Source organism: Larus michahellis, chromosome 3, assembly GCF_964199755.1.
Source record: "Larus michahellis chromosome 3, bLarMic1.1, whole genome shotgun sequence".
In the NCBI taxonomy this organism is placed as follows: Eukaryota; Metazoa; Chordata; class Aves; order Charadriiformes; family Laridae; genus Larus; species Larus michahellis.
In genome coordinates this window covers 94,114,095-94,140,308 of record NC_133898.1, presented here as the reverse complement: position 1 = coordinate 94,140,308, position 26,214 = coordinate 94,114,095, and the positions used below count along the sequence as shown (strand labels likewise).

General features: G+C 41.7%; 1 long non-coding RNA gene across 2 annotated transcripts in view; it reads right to left on the bottom strand.

The window, feature by feature from the left end:
- Positions 1-4,216: 4,216 nt before the first annotated feature.
- Positions 4,217-26,214, bottom strand: part of LOC141740114 (uncharacterized) — a 32,940-nt gene continuing 10,942 nt past the window's right edge. Inside the window, exons 3-4 of one of the 2 annotated variants that reach the window (XR_012585886.1) lie at positions 5,869-7,175; positions 4,236-4,370 (exon numbers count right to left, since the gene is read on the bottom strand). This is a non-coding gene — a long non-coding RNA (uncharacterized LOC141740114). Of the gene's footprint in view, positions 4,371-5,868; positions 7,176-26,214 lie in introns of both variants that reach the window. The other variant, XR_012585887.1, reaches the window with a different exon arrangement.

The following is a 26,214-nucleotide window of genomic DNA, read 5'->3' as shown; positions in this document are numbered from 1 at the left end:
AAGTACTTTCCGTTGATTTGAGAAGGAACACATGTGAAACTGGAATAATTGTGTGTTTCTTCAAGAAGCAAAAGTTCACCATAATATCAAGTCTTTCTCTGAGAGAGAAATCAGTTGCGTTTGACCTAAAAACCTCAGACCTAATTTTGAATAACTACAGAAAAACAGTTTTTAACAGGATTACATTTCACTGTTTCAGACAAATGTGAATTCCTTTCCCTTTGCGTGGATTTCTCTAAACAGGGAAATCCAATTCCCTGTGGATTCTTCCCCTCTGAGTGAGGATGAGACTTAGTCATCCTCCATTTGTTTGTCTTTGATGACGAATATTACTCTCAACTTCCAAACAATGTCAGCAATGAAAACGGGGCATCTGGAGCTTGGTTCAGTTATACTTACAGCCTTCCAAAATACTACACAGAAAATACGCATATATGCTTAATTTTAAACACCTGAGTAACTCCACTGTCTTTAGCTGGGATATTGCTAACGTTAAAATCTGCTGGACTAAGACCATCATATTGATTAAAGCTGTGTCCCATTTGCAATAGCAATTTGGCATTGGTACAGCTGTGGCATTCCTGGCAGTGAAACAGGCTTAACAGTTTCTTAGTTTAGACATAGTCTTGGCATGGCATTCATGATTTAACACAACCACTTATGTTGCGGGTGCCACCTACATCTAGGCAGGTAGGTCTTTGGACAGGCCCTTGGAGAGGTCTGGAAGGTCTTGGACGCTTTGTGGTCCCCCTGCAGAGAGCACTGCTAAACTGTCAGACTTGCCTGTGAAAACTGCTAATGCCATTTGTGCACCTGTTAGTGCAAAATGCAAAATGTATGATGGAAACCATTCAAAAGCATCGCCCACTCTGCAGCAAGCCACAAATCTAGTCCGGAATTTTATGTCTTCTTTCTTCAGTGATGGAAGTATGGTTTAAGCTGAAGCAGTGATAGAAGCAGTGGTAAAAGCTGAAAGCTGGAACTTCGGCTATCCAAAATAAAGGGAAATAATTCTGTAGCAGACTACAAAAAGCCACACACAGAAAATATGAATATTAATGTATTGCAGTTTCAGTTGCCAGAGTGTTTTCTCCCTGCTGTCTTTTACTCTGCTCAGCAACGAAATAGGCGTTCTGTTGTGCCAGGCTCTTCTCACAACAGACAGGATGAAATTGTTTCCTTGGTAAGACAGCTCACCCTTGAGGTATGCTCAAAGAATATCCTTTTTTGCACATCTATACTGCAGCTTCCAATTAGGGAGGCAATATAAGCAGCAAGAAGCAGCAGGGGAGAGAATAAGATGTTCTTTCTCTGCAGACAGAAAATTCCATGCTGACAAAAAAAGTTAGGACTCGGCAACTCAAAAAGTTTCTTTGCTTTTATTGTGCTTTTATTCATGTGAGAGAATTCACATACATGTGCACAACTGACTCCTTTCCTGGAGGCTGTTGGAACTGCAGCTCTCAGAACTCGAACTATTCAGAGAGATGGAAATATTTGTCTGATCCTCTGCAGTAACACTTTTATGGAGAAAAGCTCTTTTCTCCCAAGAATATTCTCATCTGCAAAAGCAACACAGCCTCTTCTCCATCTGATAGTGGTTTTCCATCAAATTCAGTCTGGGCAAAATAACTAAGCAAATCCTGCTGTTAGTTCTACTTGCTGCTGAGTATTGATCTTTTTCAGTCATTCCTAATGCAATATAAGATGAGAAAAAAAAAAATTATTTTTAAAATAGGGGACAACACAAATACCTTGCACAAGTTTATTTCCAAATTCCTGTTCATCATCAAAGTTTGAAACGGCCTGGCAGTGATAAGGCAACGCTAAGCAAGGAACAACTTGGGTTAGATATCCAGGAAAGTTCTGTCTCAGCTGGGATTCTAAACAATGCCTTTGAGCAGGTCTTTGGGAAAATCACCGTAGTTCATGATGGTCTTTTTGAGAATACAAAACTTACTGATCATTTTCAGGCTTGACAGTATACTAGCCCATGTTCACGCTCGCAATAGATTGCAATGCTTTAATAATATGCCTGGTGCTTTCTTGGAAGCAGAGAGGCTAAGCAGCACCTAGCTCAATCTGGCATGAAAGCTGAAGCAGGTTTGTGTTAAGTTTGAGCTCTTTGTGCCACCTTTGCAGTTTCTGAGGTTTTCTTTAACTTTTGGCTTTGTAGCCTTCAAGTAACTTCAGTCAAAATATCTGAGTATTGTCAGGTTTCAGGTCAAAAGTATGTCAAAAGTAGAGTTTTACATGATTTCCGCCTAAGAGTAAATCCCTCCCTGCATCTGATATTCAGCCTAAGCTCACTTGAAAAGTTTTAGGTTTTGCGGTGAATGTTTCTCACAGCTCTAGGTTGAAGCAAGCTGGAATTCTATAGTTCTCTCAGCAGGTTTCATCCAAATCCCAGCTAATTTGATAGGCGTCTTCATGACTATGAGGAGGAGTGGATCAAGACAAAGATTTTGCTGGTGTGCAGAGTCAGATTCTCAAACAGTGTGCACAGGACAGTGCCAGACAGAACAATAAACCAGGATGGCAGTGGGGTTTATTTTCTCTTACTAGTTTCAAGAAGCAAATATTGAGGGCAAAGTTCCTGGGAAACGCCTTATGAAACACATTTCTTCTTTTAGACTCATTAGTACAATAAACATCATTTTAGAGTCACAGCAACAAACATTTCCTGCAGACTATTTAAAATAGGCAATTTTTCAACCTCAGAGACAGTCAATTCCAAAACAAGCATGACACCCCCAGGTAGATGCTGCTTGACTCTGGATGTGTATTCTGGCATAGTCTGGAAAGATAACAGTACACAGCTTGCCTCACCAGTGCATCACTACACTTCTCTAATACCTCAAGCACACAAGCTATCTATTGAGCAGCCAGCTATGAGGGACACAGGCAGTGATATTTCTGGAGTGTCCTGCTTAAAATCATAAGGGCGCAATCCACAAAGAGGTCTATTCATCTAAGAGTCTCAACACTGCAGTTCAGCTGCTATCTACCTGCAAGCATGCCCAAAGCCCCTTCTTTCCTCTGTTTATCCCAAAAAAGTCCCCCTGGCAGCTACATTTCTGCACGAAGGTGCCACAGAGCCTCCTTCGTCCCAACTACACAGAGTACCACCATAGGAAAGTTCTGCACCAGAGGGATCTGGGAGGATAGGTGCACTGACCTCCAGCATCAAACACACACAGCCCAGACAACAGAAGCCCCAAGCTGACAAGAGATTTTTGTCAGAGGTGTGGTATGACCATGCTCAACCTATGTCTGTGCAAGGGGGCTCTGGTGGGTCCATTATATGAATGCAGCTATCAAGGCAGTAGCTTTGGATGGCAGGTGGGGCCCAAACCTCTGGAAGGAGATGATGTCCCATCCCACTGCCAAGCTGCCGAACTGCTATTCAGAAGGCAGGCTGCCTGCTCCAGGCTCTGGCAGCAGTTTTCAGTGTTGGTGTCAGTCTTGGATGCTTGAAGAGGTCCTTTTAGGAGACACATGCTCCCTGAACACAAACTGCCTCGCAAATAGGAACGTGCCTCTTCAGTTTTGTCTCTGATTTTCATGAACAAAGGGCCAAAGAAATTATTTTACAGCACATTTCATGAAAAGGAAATGAGTTAGTTTATTTCCTTTCCTTTTCCTTGCCTTTATTTCCTTGCCTTTTCCTTCATAGCCACTATCCAAAGGCAACGAAAACAAAAGTAGCTAAATATTAAGTTATTTTCCCCCATTAGGAAATTCGAATTACTAAATCTTGTCTGTATTGAAAAACTTTTTGCAACACTGTTTTTAATTTATCATGCAGAGCAGATCTAAAAATCCAAAGAAATTACATCGAAAACATAGCAAAACGGAAAAAATCTTTGCAACAGTTCTTGTTTAAGTTATTTCAAGCATAACACCTCGTATTGCAAGCTCCCTGACTTCCTACCTATATGCTTGGTGGCTGGACGCAAAGATTGCTCTTCAAGGAAGAGGACATTCAAAGTTTCCCATCACCCATCTTGTCCTACAGGAAAAATGATAGACCTGATGGTAACCTGGTGGTAATTTATGGACAGGCATGTGGTTTGTTAAGCTGCATTCAAGGACAATTTCCTGATCTTTATAGGCTTAACAAACAATACAGCCAGTTACACCAGTTGAAAATGAGGCCCTGTGGGTCAGTTCTGCAAAACCACAAACATACCACCAAATAGAAAGGATTACTAACCTCTATTCAAACAGGGCTCTCTTGGCAGGTTGTGTTACGCAACTTTTCCAAAAGCATGTTAGATATTGGCAGATGCTGAGAAATATCATCCAAGTCCTTTTCTCTCTCTCTTACTCTTTTTCTTCTTTCATTAATAGTCAGTCGATTTGGTGTCCTGGAGAGAGAAAAAATGTTCCATGAAGAAATCGCTTTGAAGCTTAATTTTTCACTGCCAAAGTACTTGGGACGCTCGTTTTTTTCCAGTCTTTCTCTAATTCTTGTTATCACTACTGCTGACTCATCTCCTGATGCCGAGGGAAAAACAGTTTTATGGGAACATGAAGAGGTCACAACTGAATTATTTTGGCTGTTATAAATGCCTCTGCAACTCATTCTCTGCACTGCTATGAAACAGATTTTCGTAATTTCTGGATCAAAGCTCGTGCTTCAGGGCAGAAGGATACCCAGAGTGGTGGGGAAGCATGTAGCCTTACTTCTCAGGCAGAAGGAGCACCTCTCACCTGGCTGCAGTGAACATCACTCTCCTGCATATTGCTGAAGCAGTGCTCCACATCAACCCCATTCAGCTTTCCCCAGTGGGAAAAAAATATCTCTAACCTCCCCTACAAGTGCTTACAAGGTGCAGTAAATCAGGACTGATACCTCAAGGCACTTCTTGGGAACATAAAAGGTCTGCTCTTTTTTTCCCCTTTTTTTACCTCCAAAACTTGCACAGGGATTTTGTTTGTATAGAAACAAATAAACCACTGAATTATTTATTTCTCCCTCCATAAAATCCTATGTGCTTACCACGCATATACACACTAATATCTTTGAGAGCAAGTTAAGTAATTGAAATAAATCACTATTTCAATGAATTTCATCTGCACTTGCTGTCTGCAAATCTTTCACAGAGAAGTTATGAGATAAACAGTTTTAGCAGAAGTTTGTAAATTCCTTTAACAAAAAAATGCTTGGATATTATGCTGTTTGTGAATAGTTCACTGTACATATTTATAACGACACTGTGTGTAACTGCATCCCATTAACAAATCAGATGGTTTTGTGTCTGTTCCCTTTTCAGAGACAGAACACTGTGTGAGGAGAATATAAACAGACTGTTCAGCTGAACGTAGCATTGACCTGTGGGGAATCTTTAAGCCTTTCTTCTTTTCTCAAGATTTTTCAAGATTGTTAATCCAATGTTTTTGTGTGTGTGTGTGTGTGTGTGTGTGTGTGTTTTCACATTAAGATGCCAGAGATTGGTCAGTAAGGACATAAAACTGAAAAATTACTTTTGACTTTCAAGAATCACTCCTGGATATTTTCCTTATCATGAGCTGCACTGTACGAGCCAGGAGGCACACGTGAGCTAGTAGGCTGTTTAGCTAATCCTCATCTGGTAAAACTAAAGAGCGTTTTGCAGCCCGCACGCTAAAATGACATAGGCAAAGTGACGTGCTCTCAGTAAGAGAGGGTAAGCTTCCTCCTGTCCTGACATAGGTTTGCCTTGCAGTTCTCACACTCATCAGACAAAATATCCCACAAGCAGACAGAGCGATGCACTCGCTGGACTGCTGCATCAGGGGCACGGTGCCAGCATGAGGACAAAGGCCATTGCTGCTGCATGTTGGTCATGAGACCATCAGGTGTGCTATTTTCCCATCACTTACTGCATTAACAACTCCAAGCAAGGCAGGCAGAGGAAGGCTGCTCATGTCTGGCGTCCTCTTAGGTTTTAGGCATGGGATGGTTGCTACATGATTACTATTAACACAGAGAAGGTTGTTCTGGACAGAGCAGAAGTCAAACTTTGGCTGCTCAGAAAGTAAAAGACTAGGGTGCCAACGCATTTTAGGCACGCCCAGCATTAGGCTGTAGCTGGGGGAAGGTCTTGGGATTGCAGCGTCGCAGATAAGCACCTACATGTCTCCTAAGTCCTATTTCAGGTGCTCTCTTATTTGAATCAAGTTCTTTGTGCACTTTGTTCCACCTCAGTCAGTTACTTGGAATTGTCTCTGAAATTTGGAATATTTTTCATTAAGATCTGCTGTGGGAAGACTGGAATAAGCATAATGAAAAAAAAGCAAGAATAAATCTTCTCAGGACATGTTCAACTGAGGGCTGAAGGCTCAAATTACTGTTGGCATCAGCTGCTTCTGAGCATTTCCAGTCCTGGCATTCGTGAGAGTAGTGATAAAATATAGCTAACGTCTGTCAGTCCCTATTTCAACAGTGGACTTCACAGTTGAATAAACATACTTCTAAGCACTGCAGTTTGATTTTCTTTTTAAGCACGTAGCTTCTTTATCCCGTCACATAGAAATGGCTTTCATAGGAAATTTAAGATAAATAGAACAGAAAGTTCAGTATAGACCATGTGGTGTTCATCAAGGAGAACTTCTAAATCAGCAGGAGTTTTCCTTCACAGAGCTGGAAACCATCACCATATCATCATCATCTGCTCATCTGGATCCCACTAGCTACCATGGTTGAAAACCATTAAGCCCCTTGTCTGCCAGTTTGACCAATGTCACTTTCAGGATTTTAGTCTCCAGAGGTTGATAACATGGGGAAAAAAACCCCAAGCAATTATGATAGATTTGTATTCCCAGACATGGGCCTTGAACTGGTTACTCCTTGAATTGTGATTAAAATGCCAGATCACCATAGCAATCCCAGTATAAAAGTTTGCTTGCTACGGCACCAAGGATCGCTCTTGGCCACGCACTGTACAGAAGCACAGGACGTGCTTATGTCCCCCCATCAGATGGGTACATGTGTCGCCGCTTAAAATTTCCAGTGATGAGCAGTCTTTTCCTTTAAGCTTGGATAGCTTGTTTTGAATCTAGTCAGGATAAGCATTAGGTATCATCTCCACAAGATATCACTGTGTCTCTTCTGTCTAGTCTGTAGGAAATATGGAAAAAAAAAGGGTGCCGTTTCCCGTAGATAACATCACACAGAATCTTGAAATGCCCTAGAAAGAATTAAAAGCATCATTAGCTTATAGCTTTACTCCAGAACATATTTATTTCTAACAAAAAGCAATGTGTCCTTCTGATATATTTATCTATTCCTGTAGGTTTCTTCTGAAATCTTTTCCTTTTTTGCCCTGATCTTTCCACTTAATTTGCTTGTTCTCTCTTTTCTCCACGACTATATTAGCTTCTGTCAAGTAGCTGTTTTCAGTGTTCATAGTCCTTAAAAGCTGTAACTATTTGGTTTCTGCCATTACATTCCTTTCCCGGTTTGCACATCGCATATATTTACACTAATCCAGTAGAGGCTTTGTAAATTGCAGTCCTCCGTGTGATGCAGTCTGAGGTATAGGATATCTCACAGGCCACCACACGAAGGGGAGACATACTATAGAAGGCAATTTCTTTTGTTAGCATGAGAGAGGCTTCCCCTGGCCCTCTTGGATGAAATGGGTCTGGGTGTGCCAGGTGAAATCCTGGCTCTGTCAGGAGAATGTTTGTCACAGAGCTACAATTTCTCCATTTTTATTTCCTCTGACCACGGCTCTGACTCAAACCTTATAGAATAAACTCATCCATTCTCCAAAACATCACATTTTCTAATGTCATTTCAGGGCATGATGAACCCCTTGTTGTTGGAGGCCACAAAATGACCTCTCTTCCTGCATACACCAAGACAACCTTCGTGCTTTAATTGTGGGATATTTTTCCTTATTGGACCAAAACAGGGAATCTGCATCCAAAGCTCTTTCCAAGGTGAGTTACTCTATATGCACCTGGCACAACATCCTGACAACTAATCCAGAGCTCCCAATGGCAGAAACAAGGTGATCTCTCAAGGGCACTCATACAGAAGACTGCCAAGAAACAGCTCTTTCCAACCATCTACAAATATAAGATTTTCTCTTCACCTTTGAATTCTTTTCCCAGGAAAAATATTGAAGTTTGTCCTTAGCAGACCTTGACCTCTCTGATTCAAGAAGTCTAAGACAGTGAATTTGTAAGTATAATAGTGGTTCCACGCCAGCCAGGGGATTTCACTGGTTACCCACAGAAGATGCTGCAGAACTTTTCTAGTCTAATTTCTCCCCAGTTATTTTCCCAGTCTCCATTTCTCTCACTCTCGCATGCTTTTTTTCCACTGGGAATTATCATTGTGATATTATTCTAAAATTAATTTTACAGGCTAATTTGATCACGTGTGGGTGTAAAGAAATTATTTTATTCCAAAAATCTGTAAAAGTTTGCTACTGTTGGCAACAATATAATATTCTCCTGCTGGTTTTATAACATACAGCCAGCTACACCTGATTCTTGTGGAAACTAGGCTGAAAAGAAGCTTTGATATCAATGTATTTCCATTCAAATCCTTTAAGTATTTCAAAGTCCAGGGACATTATGGTAATAAGTTACAAAACGTCTTGATGAAGATGTCAACCCAGGATGTCAATACCAGAGAAGCTCTCTAGGATAAGTAGCACTGCATATAATGCTGCACAAAAGCCATTGACTCTTTCTCTTTCAAGTTTTGATAGCTAGAGGATACAAGCAAAGCGACTGTGGCACAGCCCCAGGCATGTGAGATTCCCTTGCCTAGCTACCTTGCTAACGAACTGGATCAAAAATGGCCAAAAAAACCCGTCAGTCTGAATTCAGCTTTTTGTTCAAGCAACGTTCACTCCTGCAGAGGCAGGAGTTATTCCCCATGTCAGTAGTCGCTGGTATGATTCTTTGGAACAAAATTCAAAACCTTTGTTCACCATCTGAAACGAATTAATTCAGTGATTGAGCTGTGGCAGCGTGTAATGAATAATCTCTCTACAGTTGCTCATTTGTACTTGCACTGATCTTCACTACTTGTGCATGCTTTGACTTGTCAGTAGGGCACTGAAACACTGATCACAGAAAAGTAATTGCCATTTATAGTCCAGCAGAGGAACAGATAGACCTACACTGAAATAATTTCTGTTCATACAGATGCCAGTTCATTCCTTCTTCGCATTGGAAGGCAGAAGACTCAAACCTGGACATGGGATGTGAGCTTGGCAACTTGGGGCCGCAACTCATTTTGAATATCCAGCAAGTTCACAAGCCTTTTCTATGTCTCCTCTCTAAGAGAGGGTAGTGGGGTCTGAGCACAATCAATTAATCCAGATTAGGTCTTGATTTCAGATTTTTGCCACGGTGTCTGTGATTTTGAGCATAACACTTAAGTTTTCAATGTTTTTGCTCTCTTGCTCAAAGCTAAGCATTCAGATTGCTCACTTCACAGAATATTTATTAATTGATTACTATTTCTACTGTGTTCAGCTACTGCAGTGAAAAAAGCATCAGAGAGATTTTTTTAAAAAAAATGAATATTTGTTGTCTTTCAGCTGCAAGTAAATTAAATAAAATCACTTCTATTTATCCCCCCTATTAAAGAGTTGACTGTAGCACCCATACTTCTAAAGGAACAGCATCTTCTTCAACAAGAAGTTCTGATTGTGTTAGAACTTCCTCCATAATCAGTTCATTCACCTACATTAAGGATATTAATGGTCTTCTCCAGAAGGAACAACATCCTACAGTGCAGGTTTTGTGCATACATACCTCTATGAAAACTCCTAATACCAATATACTCAGCAGGCCAAGAAAAGTACATGCCAAAAGAGCAAGCACTGGATTATTCCTTTCAGATGACAAATAGTAATGTCACAGTTTATTGAAAAATGTCTGCATTTAGGTAGTTTCCTATTTCCCTTTTCAGGGCTAGGCATGTTATTTCTCCAGGTTCTGAGAGGTTTTCTTTCAATTGTCAGGAGAAATGTTGTTAAACCTTTCATTCTCTCTCATTTTTGCTCCATTTATTATTTCTAAAACAATGAATGAGCAAAACTTGGATTTATCAAGGACAATAGTTCAGTTTCTCGCTATGAGACACCATTTAAAGGTAATTTATGGACCTTGCATTTGCTTATGCACTTAATTTGCTGATGCACTGCCAGTTTTTAAGGACTCGCTTATAAATGTCTTTCTTGCATTTTTGCTGGAACTAATACCAGAAGAAAAAAAAAAAAAAAAGCGGATAAAATGAAATTGCTGAAATAAATGACCTGCATTTATCTTTAAAGGAAAAGGCTAATTATCAAAGGGAAGGAAGGCTAGATACGTGACTAAGCGATACAACTAGTATTTAAGAAAAGTGAGATGTTTATTCTGTCAGATCTTCAGAACCAGATAATCAGATGGTGCAACTAGGTGTTTCTCCACAGATTTAAACAAACCTTTACCCATTTTCACAAGTGGAAAATTTGACTCTCAGATTGCAGATGCATCTGGCTAGTGAAGCTTCAGATGATGCTGGCTTCTCAGAAGTTGTAGCACGTGTTGGTCTGATGCACAAGAAAAAATAAGTAGAGTGCTCTCCTAGGTGCAGATATATTCACGTGGATGAAAACTTTTTCAGTTAGCAGCTCTTTTCTTTCAAAAGGGTATAAAACTGATAGGAACGGGCCTGTAGTTTTCAAGGACAGTCATAAAAGCTGTGAGTATGGTACCAAATTAATTTGGTGACCTTGCTAGACAAACTGCATACAGCTATGTTTGAAAGACTGAGTTAAGAATCAAGGACAGTTGGTGAGTTCGTGTGGTTTTGGGTAGTTATCTTTTGGTAGGGTAGGTGAAAGAAGAGGAGGATTGTCATTCCAGCCACATTTGCAAAAAAGTCAGGAAGAGTTACACAAATATATTACAGGACAAGCAGAAAAAGAAAAATGCAATTTTTCTGAACCTACCTAAAAGTATGACGTTCACTGTGGGATATAGGAGTGTCTGTAGCATGTTAAGGATTGTTTCCACAGTGTATGGTGTGCAGATAGTTTATAAATAAGACCTATAAGATAAAATGATACACCATCTTTTTCAGAAAGGGAACATCAGAAATATCTTTTTTGCCTACTGATCTTTAAATACAGGGTTTCCTCCCGGGTAGTATATGCTACAATGAAGCTCACTTGCCACCTTAACAATGGGGAAACAAAAGCCTCCTGATATGCGTCATTCACAGATGTCAAACTGACGTCATTGGCAAGCGGTATGCAGAACTTCAGATAAAGAGTATCCACCATTAATGTGCGTATATTAGTCTAGATTAAATTCTACTAGTGTATGTCCAGAATACCTCCAGAAACAGACTTTTGTTAGCTTACTGAAGAAACAGCTTTTGAAAGATTTAGAGCAGAAATGAACCAGGTCACGTGGAAAGCTCAAGTCTGTATGGATGCAATTCCCCAGGGCTCTCCTCTCCAGCTCCACAACAGGAATCAAGGTTCAGTTTAAATTCAGGTCCTAATATGCAAAGCGCTTCAAGAGATTGGCTTAAATTACCTGATCAATAAATTACCTATGTGTCCAAAACCAGGATCACTGTTGTCACCTTTGCTGTGATGTGACATGGTATTTTCAGCTCTGCAGAAAACAGTTGCCAGGGCCAGAGACATGACTGCCACTTGGACAGGAAACCAGTCTCTTAACTGAAGTTTCACATCTAAAGGTAACTTCTAGTGGACTTATATTTACTGCACACTCACACTGAAATAGAAGGATATAAAAGAAGACCTGAAAGCACACAAAGGCATTAATCTCATACAATGCGGGAAATGAGTTAAAATAAAAAAAAACCAACTACATGTTCTGGAAGATACTCAGATGCTGTAGGTGATGCAAAACCATGCAGATTTTGCATTAGAATGATTTTCTAGGTCCTTGGTTAGAGATCCCTCCTACTGCTCCCTCTTTCCTCATTTCATTAAAAGGTTCAAGTACAAAGCAAACCCAAATCTAAGCAGCTATGCTTTAGTGTGCTGATTAACATTTGTATTTACTGTGAACCAACCAAGTTATCTGGGAAAGGACCTTCCACTGCAGTAACCTGAGCACTGAGGGATGTTTTTACAAATCTTTTCATTTGACAAGTTAATTTTCTAAAGTAATTTTTTCTAGGGCATTAAGTTAATTTGAATTTCAGGTAGTAATAGGATCCCTGAGTTGGCTTTACATTCTTGTATTCTTAACAGCAGCTTAAGCCCGTCATAGCAATCCTACAGAAAAGTCTGTGGTTCACTTATTCTTTTCCTTTGCTTCCCATGTTCATATAAGTTCTAGTGATGTCTTACTATCTTGTGGTTCAGTCCTAACTAACCTTTGGTTCTGAAAGAACCAAATGGTATTACAAGTTTTTAGATTTATTACTGCTACAAATGGGGTAAACATCTAGATTTAAAACTCATCAGTGTGAAGATATCTGAGTCAAGGTGTCTTGTTTGGGGCTCTTCTCTGGCTCTAACCTCTATGAGAAAGCCTCACAGAATTTAGTGCAGCAAACATATACTCCAGCATTTACAAATACAGGCAAAAAAACACCTTCCACTAGAGAACAAGACTGGTTTGAAAAAAAAAAAAATTGTTTTATTTAATAAGCGCTGCTCCCTTTGGAGAGCGTGAAATGTGAAACACTTCTGAAAAGGACATGGGCAAGGGCATGCAATGGCCATGCTTGAAAGTGTTGGTCTTAATTTTTGTTTGCAGACATAGCCCTTTCAAATCTATTCCTCCAGCTGCTGAAAACACAGTGTATAACCCATACTCTGGCACTAACTGACTGTGCTGAAAAGCAGAAGATCTGCCCAGACTCAACCCTGTTCTTCGCTGTCTGGCAAAGTGCAAGGGCTGGGAGCAGATGTCCCTCCACTGAGCGAGGTAAAGTGAGAGCTCAACTCTGGTGCTTTTGATCTCTGCTGTTTGTCACTTTTGAAGCAATTTATACTCCAGAACTGTTAAGAAAGATAACAACTGCTTTTGATCTCTCAACAGGAGCATAGGTCTAGAAGTCCTTGAACAGGGCCTAAATAATAGGATACGAGTTATGACTGAATTATTGCCCCCTACTAGGGTGACAAGTTTGGTTAGTACACATTCCTATATAGATAAGTATTTCTGTAGAAGAGATCTAGGAAATCAATAATCAGGATCTGAAACCCGGGAAGCTAGGGAGATGCCTTTCATATAAATGGCGAGGCACTGGCAGTGGGGGCTGCGGGGCAACTTCTGTGAGGAGAGGCCGGGGCTGTCCCGAGCCGGACACGGCCAATTCCAGGTAGTTCCAACCGACCCACCACAGGGCATGGCTGAGCCCCTCAGCCCTGGTCGTGGTGCCTCAGGGACAGTGTGTGTAAGGAAGGGCAGTAAATGCCAAGAAAAACAAAAAAAAAGGACCTCCAAGGCCAGAGCAGTAGGAGGTGCTCCATGGTGGAGCTACTGACACCCTCAAAGGGACTTCAGTCCAGGGACAACCCACATCGGAGTAAGAAGGAAGGAAAAGAGAAAGAAAAGCGCAAGGAACAAGGAGCAGCAGAAAGAAACCACCATGTCCTGACCTTAATATTCTGCACCAGCCATCACCACCGAGCGTAATCTGCTACAATACAAGGGGAAATGAGCGAGGGGCTGTGTGGGTGCTGGGCTGCTGGCTGGGACCAACCCACCAGAGAAGGTTTATTGCTTTAAAATGCATGATCATTTTTGAAAGCAATAGCTATTTACCACAGATGCCCATCTAAAAGATAAAAGGAAATGTCATGATGTTGCTGAGAGCCCATTAGGTAAAGGAAACAATCTTGAAAATCAGCTAAGTCTTCTAGGTTCAAATTTATACCCATTGTCTTCATAATAAAAAAAAAAAAATTAAGTAACTGGAAAAAGAGGTCTTCAGTTTGAGTTTCAGGTAGGAGTTCCTGATAGGCAGCTGAAGGTTGCAGTTTCATCCTCAGGCTGTGAGATATAGATCTCCAGATCGTAGTGATAACTCCAAAGACAAATTAAAAGACAAAAAGGCAACAGAAACAAGTGGACTTTAAAACTTTAAAAGTCTTCTATTAGCAAGTTTCAAAGTGGCTGAGGAAAATACATCATCCAAAAGGATTTTAATTGTCTCTTTTACTTTAAAAATATCACCTTCAACACACCTATAGCCAATACTTTTTCATTTCATTGTCATTCAGCTTTGCACAGATATTATTGTTGGAGGCAGAAGAATCCTGACTCATCACTACCATTCAGCACCACTTGATGCATCCGAGATCCAAGAAGTTGTCAAAATAGGTGCAAGCTGTTCTCAGTAACACTGAGACAAAACCAATATAGAACCCTCAGCGTGCTGATATGGCGTACTTCTGTCTGCTGTGCACCCCATTATCGTTGGCTGCATGTGCTCAGTATCTCACAGGATCAGATCAAACTAACAACACAAGCAGAAACATTGATTATGAGTCCAAATGCTGACTATTTTTGCACAGCGTGCAGTCAGTAATTTACTCTACACGCTTCAATTAACCAAGCCAAGCAGCCTTTGCCAGATAACCATGAATACGACTTCTGTCTAATTGAGCAAGTATTGCTTGCAATTCATTCTTGATTATAAATATGAACTGAGGCTCCCAAACCTGTTTTCATACAAATTCATGTGAAAAGCATAGTCTCCAATGAGCATTAAATTATACAGTCCTGATTTGCACCTGTCAATTTCCATTTCTTTTAATTTTGGGATAATATTGCCTGGGAATTTGTTCACACATCCAAAGTAGAAGAGGGAGATGCATAAGCAATAATTCATCTTTGGCGCGTGATGCAATTTTTCTAAAGCAAAACTGCTTTGCTTGCTTTAGCATACAAAAAACAAGCAAATTCTCTAAAGGAGAAGTAATGTCTTTTATGACTCACTGTAGCAACTGGACAATAGATAAGTTTTCAAGCACAAAAATACTTCTCTGAATGTGCCCTAAAAGTTCATCCTTTTTCTCCAAAACTATCATTAGTAACAGAGAGAGGTAAGATGATAACTCTCCCTAAAATCTTGCCCTAGTGGACACACAGCAGCAAATCCTCAGCTGCTGCAGGGCAAAGCACCTTTCCCTTCATCTAAGCCTTGACAGTTTTCACCTGTTGAGAATCCATCCCAATGCCTTCTCCCTACATTTTCCCAGCGTAGCATACTGCTAACAGAGTGTAAATATTTCTTTATGTCTCACGGGGTTCTCTGTTCCACTGCACAAACAAGGCCATGAGCATACAAACGTGAGGAACAGGTCCTGACATCAGAGAACGGCCCCAGATGGTTGCAGGGTAGCTGGTACCTGGGCCTCAGGAGGGAGGCAGGGCAGACGATGAGATGCTCAGAGCTCTTTTTCAGACAGGCACCACGAACAGTAGGATTCCTTCAGACCTCACGGCCCACAGAGTAGCACCTCAGCTGTAAATCTCAGTAGACCTCTCGAGTAAGGAGGTCACCCCCCTAGAGCCCATGATTTTTCCAACCTGTGTTGAAAAATAAGTTCAAACAACATTCTTGCCTCAGCAGTAACCGAGCTGATTTCTGAAACGATTCGACCTGCCGGTGTTGCAATGGCTGAAAGAGGTTGTAGCTGAGCTGCAAGAACGCTGCTGGCAGCTCTCATCCACTCATCTAAACGCTGAAAGACATTTAAGTGCATTTATAGGTGTTCTTTGGGGTTTTCTTATTAAAAGGAAAATAGGAAAAGCGTTAATAGGACACCTTATGGAAATGTGCTGTTTAGTTATAAACTACCTCATGCTGAAAAGGAACACGCAATTTCCATTCAGGTAAAGCAGGAGAGCATTTCTATCCCAAACACACAATATTCATTAACTGCAGTCAAACATAAGCCACAAGCAAGGAAAAATATTGAATCTTGGAAAATTTGCAAAGTATTTCAAAAGAGCAAGAATTCAGCATCTAAAAGGAATTCACTTATTTACACCAGATGTTGCAGATGAAATGCAGCCTTGAAAGAGAAGCTGGATGTTCTCCAACTGTTGAAACGTCAATGCTTTTTGAGGTGTGACCAGAGTGTGGGAATCACAAAAAAATAAACAACTATCTACTGCACATCTTTTCCTGGACTTCTAGATCATGAACTTGAAAAACTCAGCTGATTTTTTTACATGTAGGAGTGTCTTTTAAGTGAAAACAGCAAGCTGAACCCCAAAACTTAATCAGTGCAACCCATCTTTACTGTGCTAAGAAATATTTCTGTAACACTAAATTATATATGTGGGCAAGGCATGCAATAGATATAAATATGAGACACCTCAGACCCCCATGATCTGAGACACCCTGTATTTATTGCAGGCAGGATTACGCAGTTTCCTTTAGTTTGCCACAAATGCCATTAGTCCAGAGCATTTTAAAATAGAAGATAAGCCACAGCACAGTAAAAGCTCTGCTCAGCATAAGCATCTCTCAGCTGATATCACTGGTGCACAGACCCTTCCTCATAAAGAGCTGTTGCCCTAAAATTAGAGCTACAGAAGAAAAAGGGGGGAAGATAATGAAAAAATTCTCTTTTCCTGATCTTATCTCCTGTAGCTGTCTGGAGAGGAACTTAATTGTCTGAAAGGGTAAAATCCTCTCTATCTTGATTATTGCAGACAATGAATAGATCCACATGTAGCCAGTGTGCTGTGTTCTCCCTTGACAGTTCAAACCGGAAACTATTCAGGCATAAACTCCATTTAGTAGCTGCTCAGAGCATGCTTTCCTCCCTCGGCTTTGTAAGCAAATGCAGACTATAACTTTGTTCTCTGCCCTATAAGCCATGTGAGTTTTGTTAAAGGTGCGGGGCCTGATCCAATTCTGCTGGGCCCCATGGAAGTTTTTCAACTAACTTGCTTTGGCATGAATTGGACAGTAGAAAATTCATTGGACCTCAGGCATAACCATCACTTTTTTAATTTATTAGTTAAGATTGTCACACAGAGCCCAAAAAGTACACCGAGAACAAAAGAAAAAAAATCCTGAAAGGGTGTTTATTGCAAAATTTAGGTTAGCTACACGTTATGTTCACTAAGCTGTTGCCCTGGAGGAGTCTAAACACAAAAGCCTGCAAAAAAAAAAAAAATTAAGGGACTTATCTGTATGGAGAGAAGGCAAAATCACAGTAACAAATTAGAAGAAGATAATGAGGTCTTTGTGAAGCCCTCTATCTTTGGCTTAAGATGCAGTCTGCCGAGTGCCAGAAAAAGGGAATACGATTCTTCACTGAAAAAAACCCAAACCAAACAACAAACCACCTGAAAAACAGAAGGTCTTTATTTGCCTTTAAAACAAGCACAAGATGGTGAAACTGAACTGAGTCTTATATTATGACTGTAATTTGTTATACGGTCACTAGGCTAATATCTGAGCCTCGGCAATCTGCTGACTGCTCATAAAAACATTCTATTTAGCAACGGTTTTGCTGATACTGTACAGCAGACCTGCTGTGTTCTCTCTTCCTTTCACTTTATTGCAAAGGATATTTATACAGAAATAGAAAGCTTGCTTCTGAGGGGTTCGTCTGTTCCTTCTGGCGTTTCCGCCCCTGTTATCACAAACAGATGATCAAGACTTGACATGGAGTAACAGCTGAGAGAGCTGATAAACCCTGCCCAAGCAAAAGGCCTTGTTGATGATTCAGAACGGAATATTCTCACAGGAGGACTCACAGACCAAGGCTTCTGGGCACTGGCCTACCATAGATTTGCTAAGTAATCTGTCACCTCAACCTATGTGTATATGTTTGTATATATACACATATTCTCTAGTTCATATGTGCCCCACATATAATTATTTCTTCTTATTATTACCACAAATAATAAAAAGAACAAGGAGCTGTTTGGCTTATTGCCATTGTCATTAATCGTGCCACAGTGTGGGGGGAAAAGGCCACTCAGATCTTGTTCAAATTAGTTAGCATGGATCTTCCCATGTCTATTGCATGGAGCACCCGTCCCACCACACGTCTTCCACTGGGAGACCGTCAACAGCGACATCTGTATTCTTTTAATTTTACCTGCTTCTGCTAAACATAGATCTGGCAATAAAATGGGTTCTACCTTATTACAAATACATGCTAATAACAATCTCAATAGGATTTCTCACCATCTTCTTCCTACCGGCTGCCTGTTGTAGGGGTGGGAGTTGTAGGTTCTTAAATGATCGTTGCATCGCCATAAATTGTCATTGTACAGAAACATTCATCTAGTTTTAAAATCTGCTGAAGGTACTATCAAAGTAGCTGGACGCTCCCTAAACAAATTCACATACTTATTTTAAAACAAAGAAGCCTGCCTGACTTAGATAATCACTGCGAAACTGAATTAAGGCAATACAGTGAAGATACCCTCAACCCAATGTAAAAGCATGCTTGGAAATTCTGCTGTTACACTAATTTCAATTGCAAAATTGTCTCATGACATAGGCCCTTGGAAGAGTTTTTGCCATAAAAAAAACTCAGTCCAGGTTCTCAGATAGCAGGGTCTGGTGCACAGAACATCCCAGAACAGTTACGTTAAGGGTAACAGCTGGGTTTCTGATGAAAAAAAGTGCTTCATTTTACAAACTTGCCAAAATCAAAAGTTCCCACTGATGTCTCATTTTCTGAAGACTGTAGTGATTCATCATAGATATTTGACCCACAGTTTCTGCCCTTTTAAGTTCAAAAACCACTGGAGTCACCGCCTTAGGAGAAGAGCCTGGTTGCTTAAGGCTTGAGGGCAAGGATTAAGCTCTCCATAGAGCTCCAGAAAGACAGAATCCCATCAGGGGAAAGTACTATTGAAAACAAGGAAAGCAGACTAGCAAAAGCCAAACAAAATGTAGGTTGCTTTATGTCTGTGCTCAGCAAAGATTGGTGGCTTTTTCTGTTAAAATCAGCTACTCTTTACCAATGAGGGAGCTGTGAAGTTAATAAAAATACAAAGACAATCACTGGAAACCCAAACACACTGAATGCACAAAGGGTAGGCGCCAACTTGATCAATTAAAAACCTGTTTAGGAAGCATCCTTTCTGTTACAGACTTTGCAGATCCAATTTGTTATTCCACCTCATCCAAAGGAGCTGAAACCCACTAAAGACCACTGAGGCTGAGGACTCAGTAGCAGCCCCAGCCAGCTGTAATGGCTAGAAAAGAGCCATGCAAACAGGAGTATCACTTCCCATTCAACTACAGTTCAACAATAACTCACAGGGGCCTTCATCCCCCAGTGGAGAACAATGACTCCTTCTGTCCAGCGGTCTGAACAGAAGGAGCTATAGACGGTCCAGAAAGCAGCATCCCTTCTTACTGGTCAAAACCCTCTAAGGCAGCCAACAGACTCCAAATGGGGCTCATTCATAGAGTCATAGAATATGTTGGGTTGGAAGGGACCTCTAAAGGCCATCTAGTCCAACCCCCCTGCAGTAAGCAGGGACACCTTTAACTAGATCAGGTTGCTCAGAGCCCCATCAAGCCTGGCCTTGAATGTCTCCAGGGATGGGGCCTCCACCACCTCCCTGGGCAACCTGTTCCAGTGTCTCACCACCCTCATTGTAAAGAACTTCTTCCTAACGTCTAATCTAAACCTACCCTGTTCTAGTTTAAAACCATTGCCCCTTGTCCTAAAGTCAGGCAGGAAGAGTAACAACTGACTGCTCCAGCAGGCCCCCCTTAGAGGAGGCCAGCACACTCTCGTTGAGGGGAAAGGGCTAGTGCACGGGTTATTAAGGCTTTCCAAATTGTACTGTAGCTTTTCTGCTGTCTTCCTCCTTCAGTAAAAATCTGTTCTCTTATGGTCTTTTGTTTAACACAGTGCTGTCAAAGGGAAAAGTGCCGCTCCTGGGAAGCCTAGGCTGTCTGATTTTATAGCAAAGGCTTTGGGATGAAGTAAGTGAGCCATGGTAGTTTATGTTTTTCAATTAAACTAGCTGGAAAAGCAGAGCTCTGCTGCAGACCCTGATGTTCAGTGCCTGGAAGAGGGTTACAGCTTGTTTTTGTCTTTGCATTTTAACAGTTTTCAACAATTGCCTCTGCTACATCTCTCAGTAAAGCTGATGGAAATTCACACAACTAAAACAGAAAACATTTCAACAACATAGTGCTTAGCATCTCATTCCTTCCTTCTGCTACATTTGTGGGAAAATAATGGAAATCTAACATGAGATCTAAAGTTACGGAAATGTGGTGTGGAAGCCTGACTGCTGGGATTCAAACAAGGCCATGACCCTGAGAGAGACTGATAGAAGCCTATTCTGAGAAGTGAGGGATATTGTGATAGAGCTCTGACACATTTGATGACAAATTTCAGAGGCACCAGAGAATCTGACTCAATTCTCACCACAACTGTCGTGCTTGGATGGGGTTCAGCAAAACAGATTAGCACTTGAAAACTAGTTGCTAGAGATGTAGGAGGGCAGCAAATTACAGTTGCCACCTCAGAAGTAACTTCATCTTTGGAAAAGAATCTGTGATTTTATAACGATCCGAAAATTACATCTGCATAGTGCCCCAAGTTTCAACAGTACTGCGTACTGGACCTGCCTAATAAAAAATGTGCAACTGCATTGCTAGCACTGTCATGCATCGCTACAGCCTAGAATTAAGCAACACCAGCAGCAAACGAGGGTTATACCAAACAGCCAGTCTCTGGGTTACACTGTCTTCTTTCATCGTCTCAAGACATGATCTTCTCTCAGAAGGTCTGATAGTTCAGATTTCCAAGGAAAACATAAGAAGAGGTGTGGGTGACTTAATAAGCGTGACTTTTCCTTTTGAGTAATGGTCTGGTCCAGTGGTTCTTTCAAAAAGAAGAATCTTTCCACTGATGTCAACAGAAGTTGACCACCACGCCCTAAGTCAGAGATGGTGAAACTTCTTGGTCTCTGTGGCTATATTGGTTTTAAGAAACAGTTCAATTTCCTTGTTGGTAACTTTAGGCCAATACATTGTCACTGATGTTAACAGTTTGCTATGGCTGTTGAGAAGGGGATCAGGTCATACTGTGTGTTTGATGTGTCTTTGAAGGACCTCACAAATTTTGTAAACCAGCTTACTGCTGTTTAGTGATGCAGTCACAGTCAAGGACAAGAAGACAAATGCTGCACAGCAATTCAAGGAAAGGAAGTCATGGAAATAAACTACAGCTCTAGAAGAGATTAGAAGAAAGTAAAGGGAAGTGGTTGTAGATAAAAGAGAGTTGCTTGATGAAGCTTCTTTAAGCAAAGATGCAACTAAGAGTTTGACCTGTCCCTCACTAAAACCAACAAGATGCTTTCACATAAACCTGGTGATCAAAGTCTACAACTACACAAGTGAATACAGCAGAATTGCATTTTCTGGCTCAGATTTTATACCATGGCTGCATCCCACTCCCACTCCCCCTCCCATCTGCCTCTCTTTTCTCCCACAAAAGAGTATCCTTGTCCTAACTGCTTATTAGGAATAATCCTGGGCCATGCTGTGCCTGAACAATGTCAAAGCACTACCCAAACACACACTAGTTGCCATTGACCAAATCCATGCCTGGGGGCATGCTAGCAATTAGATGACCACAGGACAGTGCTCTAACCTGTGCCCCAGCCCTCCCCTCATCTGCTTGTATAGACATAAGCAGAAAAAATGCTACAAAAGCCTCATGAAGACCAGTGATAGCATTCTTCACTTCTCACCATTAGGTGTTAAATTGTACTGCTCTCTGCTCTTCAGGAGGCTCCAGGTTTCATCTCGGCTTTGGCTGGGGGTTCCAGTTAGTTCATTCAGAAGCTGTATTAATGTGGAAAGAGGTTATTAAAAGAAAATGGTGTGTTCACACCTTAAAAATTTCAATAATAAGTTAAATAGTACTCAGTTAGCACATACCCCATAAAGAAAAAATATGTCAAAAGGATGCACTTGGCCAAAAGACCCTCCGGGGACACAGATTAACCTTGAGCTCCTGCTTCTAACAAACTGTGCAGCCAGGCGCAGTACAGTTACATCCACAAGTCTAAGCCTGCTGGCCAGCATCTTTAACCAGCTGTTTGAGATATTTGCGGGAAAACACACAAAGAATACTTCTAGAAATTATATATGTTATCTTACAGCAATAAGTTCTTTCTTGAATTTTAAGCTTTTAGTATTTCTTTGGGAATAAAAAGGAAAGACAAGCATTGTGAAGATGAAACAGCATTTCCACAGCACTTTGTAAATGCTGCCGTTCCATATGGTGACTTTTTGCGAACTGCTTTGAAAGGAAAGGAAAGAAAAGCTTTCAAAGCAAATGTAGTGGCCATGTTCCAAGCAGAGGAAGCAATGAGTTTTAAAGGTATATTTGAGATTTACAGCTCTACACTAAACTCACATCTGCTTTTTTAACGGAACGATCAGTTTGGAGGTTCTTTGGTTGTTGGTTTGATTTTTCCTTCATGCGATTCTAGAGCTCCCTCCTGACACAGAAATTTTACCTTTCTATTCTTTTGGAAACAGCTCTGAAAAGCATATGATCATTATAGAAAATGACAGACCTTAAACTTGACAATTTTGAGGACAGAATTAAAGACTAGCCTCGAGATCAAGTGAAAATTCAGGACAGAAGGATTCTCTGCTACTGTGCATGATTTACCATGACCTGCTGTTTCCACACTGTTTGGATGTTTGCATTTGTTCAGCTGTGTTTGATCTCTTATCGCGGCTGGCTATCAGCCTGCTGCAGTTGTTCCTTCTTGACCTTTCGCATAGTGTATTTTCTTCCCAAAGCCTGCTAGGATGCACAGGGCTGAGATGCACTTCCTTGGGGATGACAAATGACACTGGCAAAGCCTTCAATACCTGCAAGGAGGCTCGTTCCTACTATGATATACATTAGGAGGAACACAGTCACATACAGCAAAGCAACAGCAGTGCAGAAGAAAAGAGGGAAGGTCTATTGTTTCTTACAGCAAATTGGTGAAACAGAGAAATTATGTTAGACTAAATATGTATATAGTAATACCTTAAAATATATGTCTATGTTATAATTGTGTTTAGAGATACGCTGTAGAAAAGGAGAAGCACAGCTATCAGGCCATCTTATAATAAACTTACTTGCCTGCAAACAGTCAATGGATCTCCAACCCTTGGACACAATAACAAAAGAAAACTTTGGAAGAGGATCCAGTGGTAACACTAGGGGTACGAGGATCAATTTTCTCTCCTGCAAATAAATGATGCTTTCCAGTTCCCAGTTTTCTACTGTCTGATTCAGATTGTTACGCAACACTCAAAGCAGCAGAAATAAAGCAAACCAAATACCCAGTTCTCTGGATTTCATTTAACCAGACTGGTGGGACTGTAAGAGGTCACTTATGTCATTGTGGTGTTGCCCGCAGAGCACCTGAGGAAATCACAGAGGTCAACAGGAGCAGACAAAGAAGAACCCCATTTCTGACAGAGCTACAACCATTCTTTTCCTCAGGCTCCTCTTGAGCCCCACTTCAGGTCCTGTGGGTGAGAACACATCACCCCTCTCACTGTATCCCTGGTCTCTGCCAGAGGGAACAGAGATTGAAGAAAGACATTGTAGCTCGATGCTTTATGATTTATTTTTTTCCAAATAAGGTTAAATGTACAATTTACGCTCTTAGTCCCTGCCTATGCAAAGCAAATAATTTGCATATAGCTGCAGTCAGGCTAGGCAATCCCTCTAGCAAAAGGATCTGCAAATTTGAATCTTCCCTGGCTTTTCCAAGCCGGTCAGGGAATAAGAAATCCCTGAGTTCAGCATGTTTGCAGCTCTGAACTAACAGGTATAAAGCAAGTTCAACTTACACCACTTCAGCCCATGACCTGAACTCCCAGGTGTGTGCAGTTGTGGTGGAGGGAGCAGGCAAGGAGTAAGCATCTCTCCACCCCACCATGGAAGAGCAGCTCAAAGGACAGCAGAGGTGCCAGCCATTGACTCTCGGGACTCTGAAGATCCCCTTGTTTATGTTTTTAGCTAATAGGCCTGGCTTCCATGTTCAGGTGTTTCCAGGGCTGTACTTGGTGCTGAAGAAGAATTTTTTCCAGAGACACACTGGGAAAGCCCTGTACTTCCTCTGTGGCACAGCTCATCCCTCAGGGCCATCTGAGCAGCCTCTGTGTAATGACCTCCCCAGACAGATGCAGGGATGCGGGCACGGGTGGCACTAACTTCCTAAAGTCTGCACTTCACCAGGCTTCCTCTAGGGTGATACGTAATGTCCCACAAATCAGATGTTCAGGTTGCAGCTTTCTTGTCCATAAAATTGAGGGGCAAGCAACAACTGTTTGGAGAAACCCTAGAAGTAGCTACTGGGAAACAACAAGGTACAAGGATGACGCTGACACAGAGCCTATGGGAATACAATTTCTCAACAGATGATTAATTAACAACAGCCTGGTAGGATGGAAGGGAGAGGAGTTTGGACTGTAATACTACTGGGAACGTCTCCTTTTCATTCTCCTGTTGCTGGCTATCTCTTCCCTTTCTGCCTGCCAAGAAGGATCTTGTCTCCCTGGTGACTGCAGGGTAGCTCACGGCTGATGCCTTCTGAAATGTGCATTTCTACTCACAAAGCTCAGATCATCTCTGCTCTTTTCATCATACCTGGAATCCCCTTTCAATGACACAATACAACCAATGGAGACATCACGATTTCTTTACTGGGGAAGAGGAGTAGTAATCTGCTCTGAAAACAGCACAGCCACTCATCTGAGCCTTACCAATAACTAAAACCAAAATCAAGTCAGTCTGCTGGGTGTGATGCAATATTTCTCATTTTGTCCTCTGTAGGGCAATTAAAGCCAATTAATATAGCCCTGCAAGTTCCTGGGCTCCTTGGTTTGGAAGGCTCCTAGGGCAACTGAGTGGCCGATCGAGCTGCAAGTCAGTAACTCGTACACCACACCAAGGATTTTGGCATGAGCACCAGAGAACACACTCACGTGCACGCATCTGTATTTTGTAACAGAGTCTCTGTTAGTCAGTGAACAAGTGTTAAATGTTAAACAATCCCTCAATTTCAAAAGCAGAAATTGCTATGGCTAGTGGCAGCCTCTTCCACCAGAATAACCATGTGTTGAAGAGCTCCTGTTAGCTTATCCAGATGGCACAAGACTGCTCACTCAAGGAACAAGCTGTAGGTCCCAGTCACATCCGCATCAGGGAGCCCAAGAACAGACCCACTATGCAACTGTGGGGCCAGGATGGGGCTGTAATGGGCTCAGCCCAGACCCCACTGCCACCAGGCTGGTCTGTAGCCATGGAGTCATCTGTGGTCAGGCCAGGAAATCCCATCAGTGGGTCAGGCTCAGCAAGGGACGTGGGCATCATCTCTCCCTCTCCTCCTATGTGGTGAGACCCCACCTGGAGTACTGCGTCCAGCTTCAGAGTCTTCTGCACAAGAAGGGCATGGACCTGTTGGAATGGGTCCAGAGGAGGGCCACGAAGATGATCAGAGGGCTGGAGCACCTCTGCTATGAGGACAGGCTGAGACAGCTGGGGTTGTTCAGCCTGGAGAAGAGAAGGCTCTGCGGAGACCTTATAGCAGCCTGCCAGTATCTGAAGGGGGCCTACAAGAAATCTAGAGGGGAACTTTTTACAAGGGCGTGTAGTGATAGGACAAGGGGTAATGGCTTCAAACTGGAAGAGGGTACATTTAAATTAGATATCAGGAAGAAATTCTTTACTGTGAGGGTGGTGAGACACAGGAACAGGTTGCCCAGAGAAGTTATAGATGTCCCATCCCTGGAAGCATTCAAGGCCAGGCTGGATGGGGCTTTGAGCAGCCTGGTCTAGTGGGAGGTGTCCCTGCCCATGGCAGGGGGTTGGAATTAGATGATCTTTAAGGTCCCTTCCTACCGAACCTTTCTGTGATTCTATGACATACCCATGAGGCAGCTCAGATGAGGATGAGGGTGACAGTCCCAGCAGAAAGTCAGCTCTCTGAGGAAGGAGGGGGAGCTTCTAATGCAGCCTCAGCTCTCATCAACCCCAAGCTCTTTAATGTTGCCTGGAAAAGTCCTTCACAGCTTTTGGGGAACAATTCTGAATGTTCTCTGTTTGGCTGCATTTTTCACTGTCTTATGTTCTAGATATACTCCATATGTTTTGAAAAAAGAGCACACCGTTTAGCTCAGGTTACCAGGCAGCAAGAAGAGAGGATGCTCAGCTTTGAACTCTCAGTCATTGTATGCCCCTTTGTTTC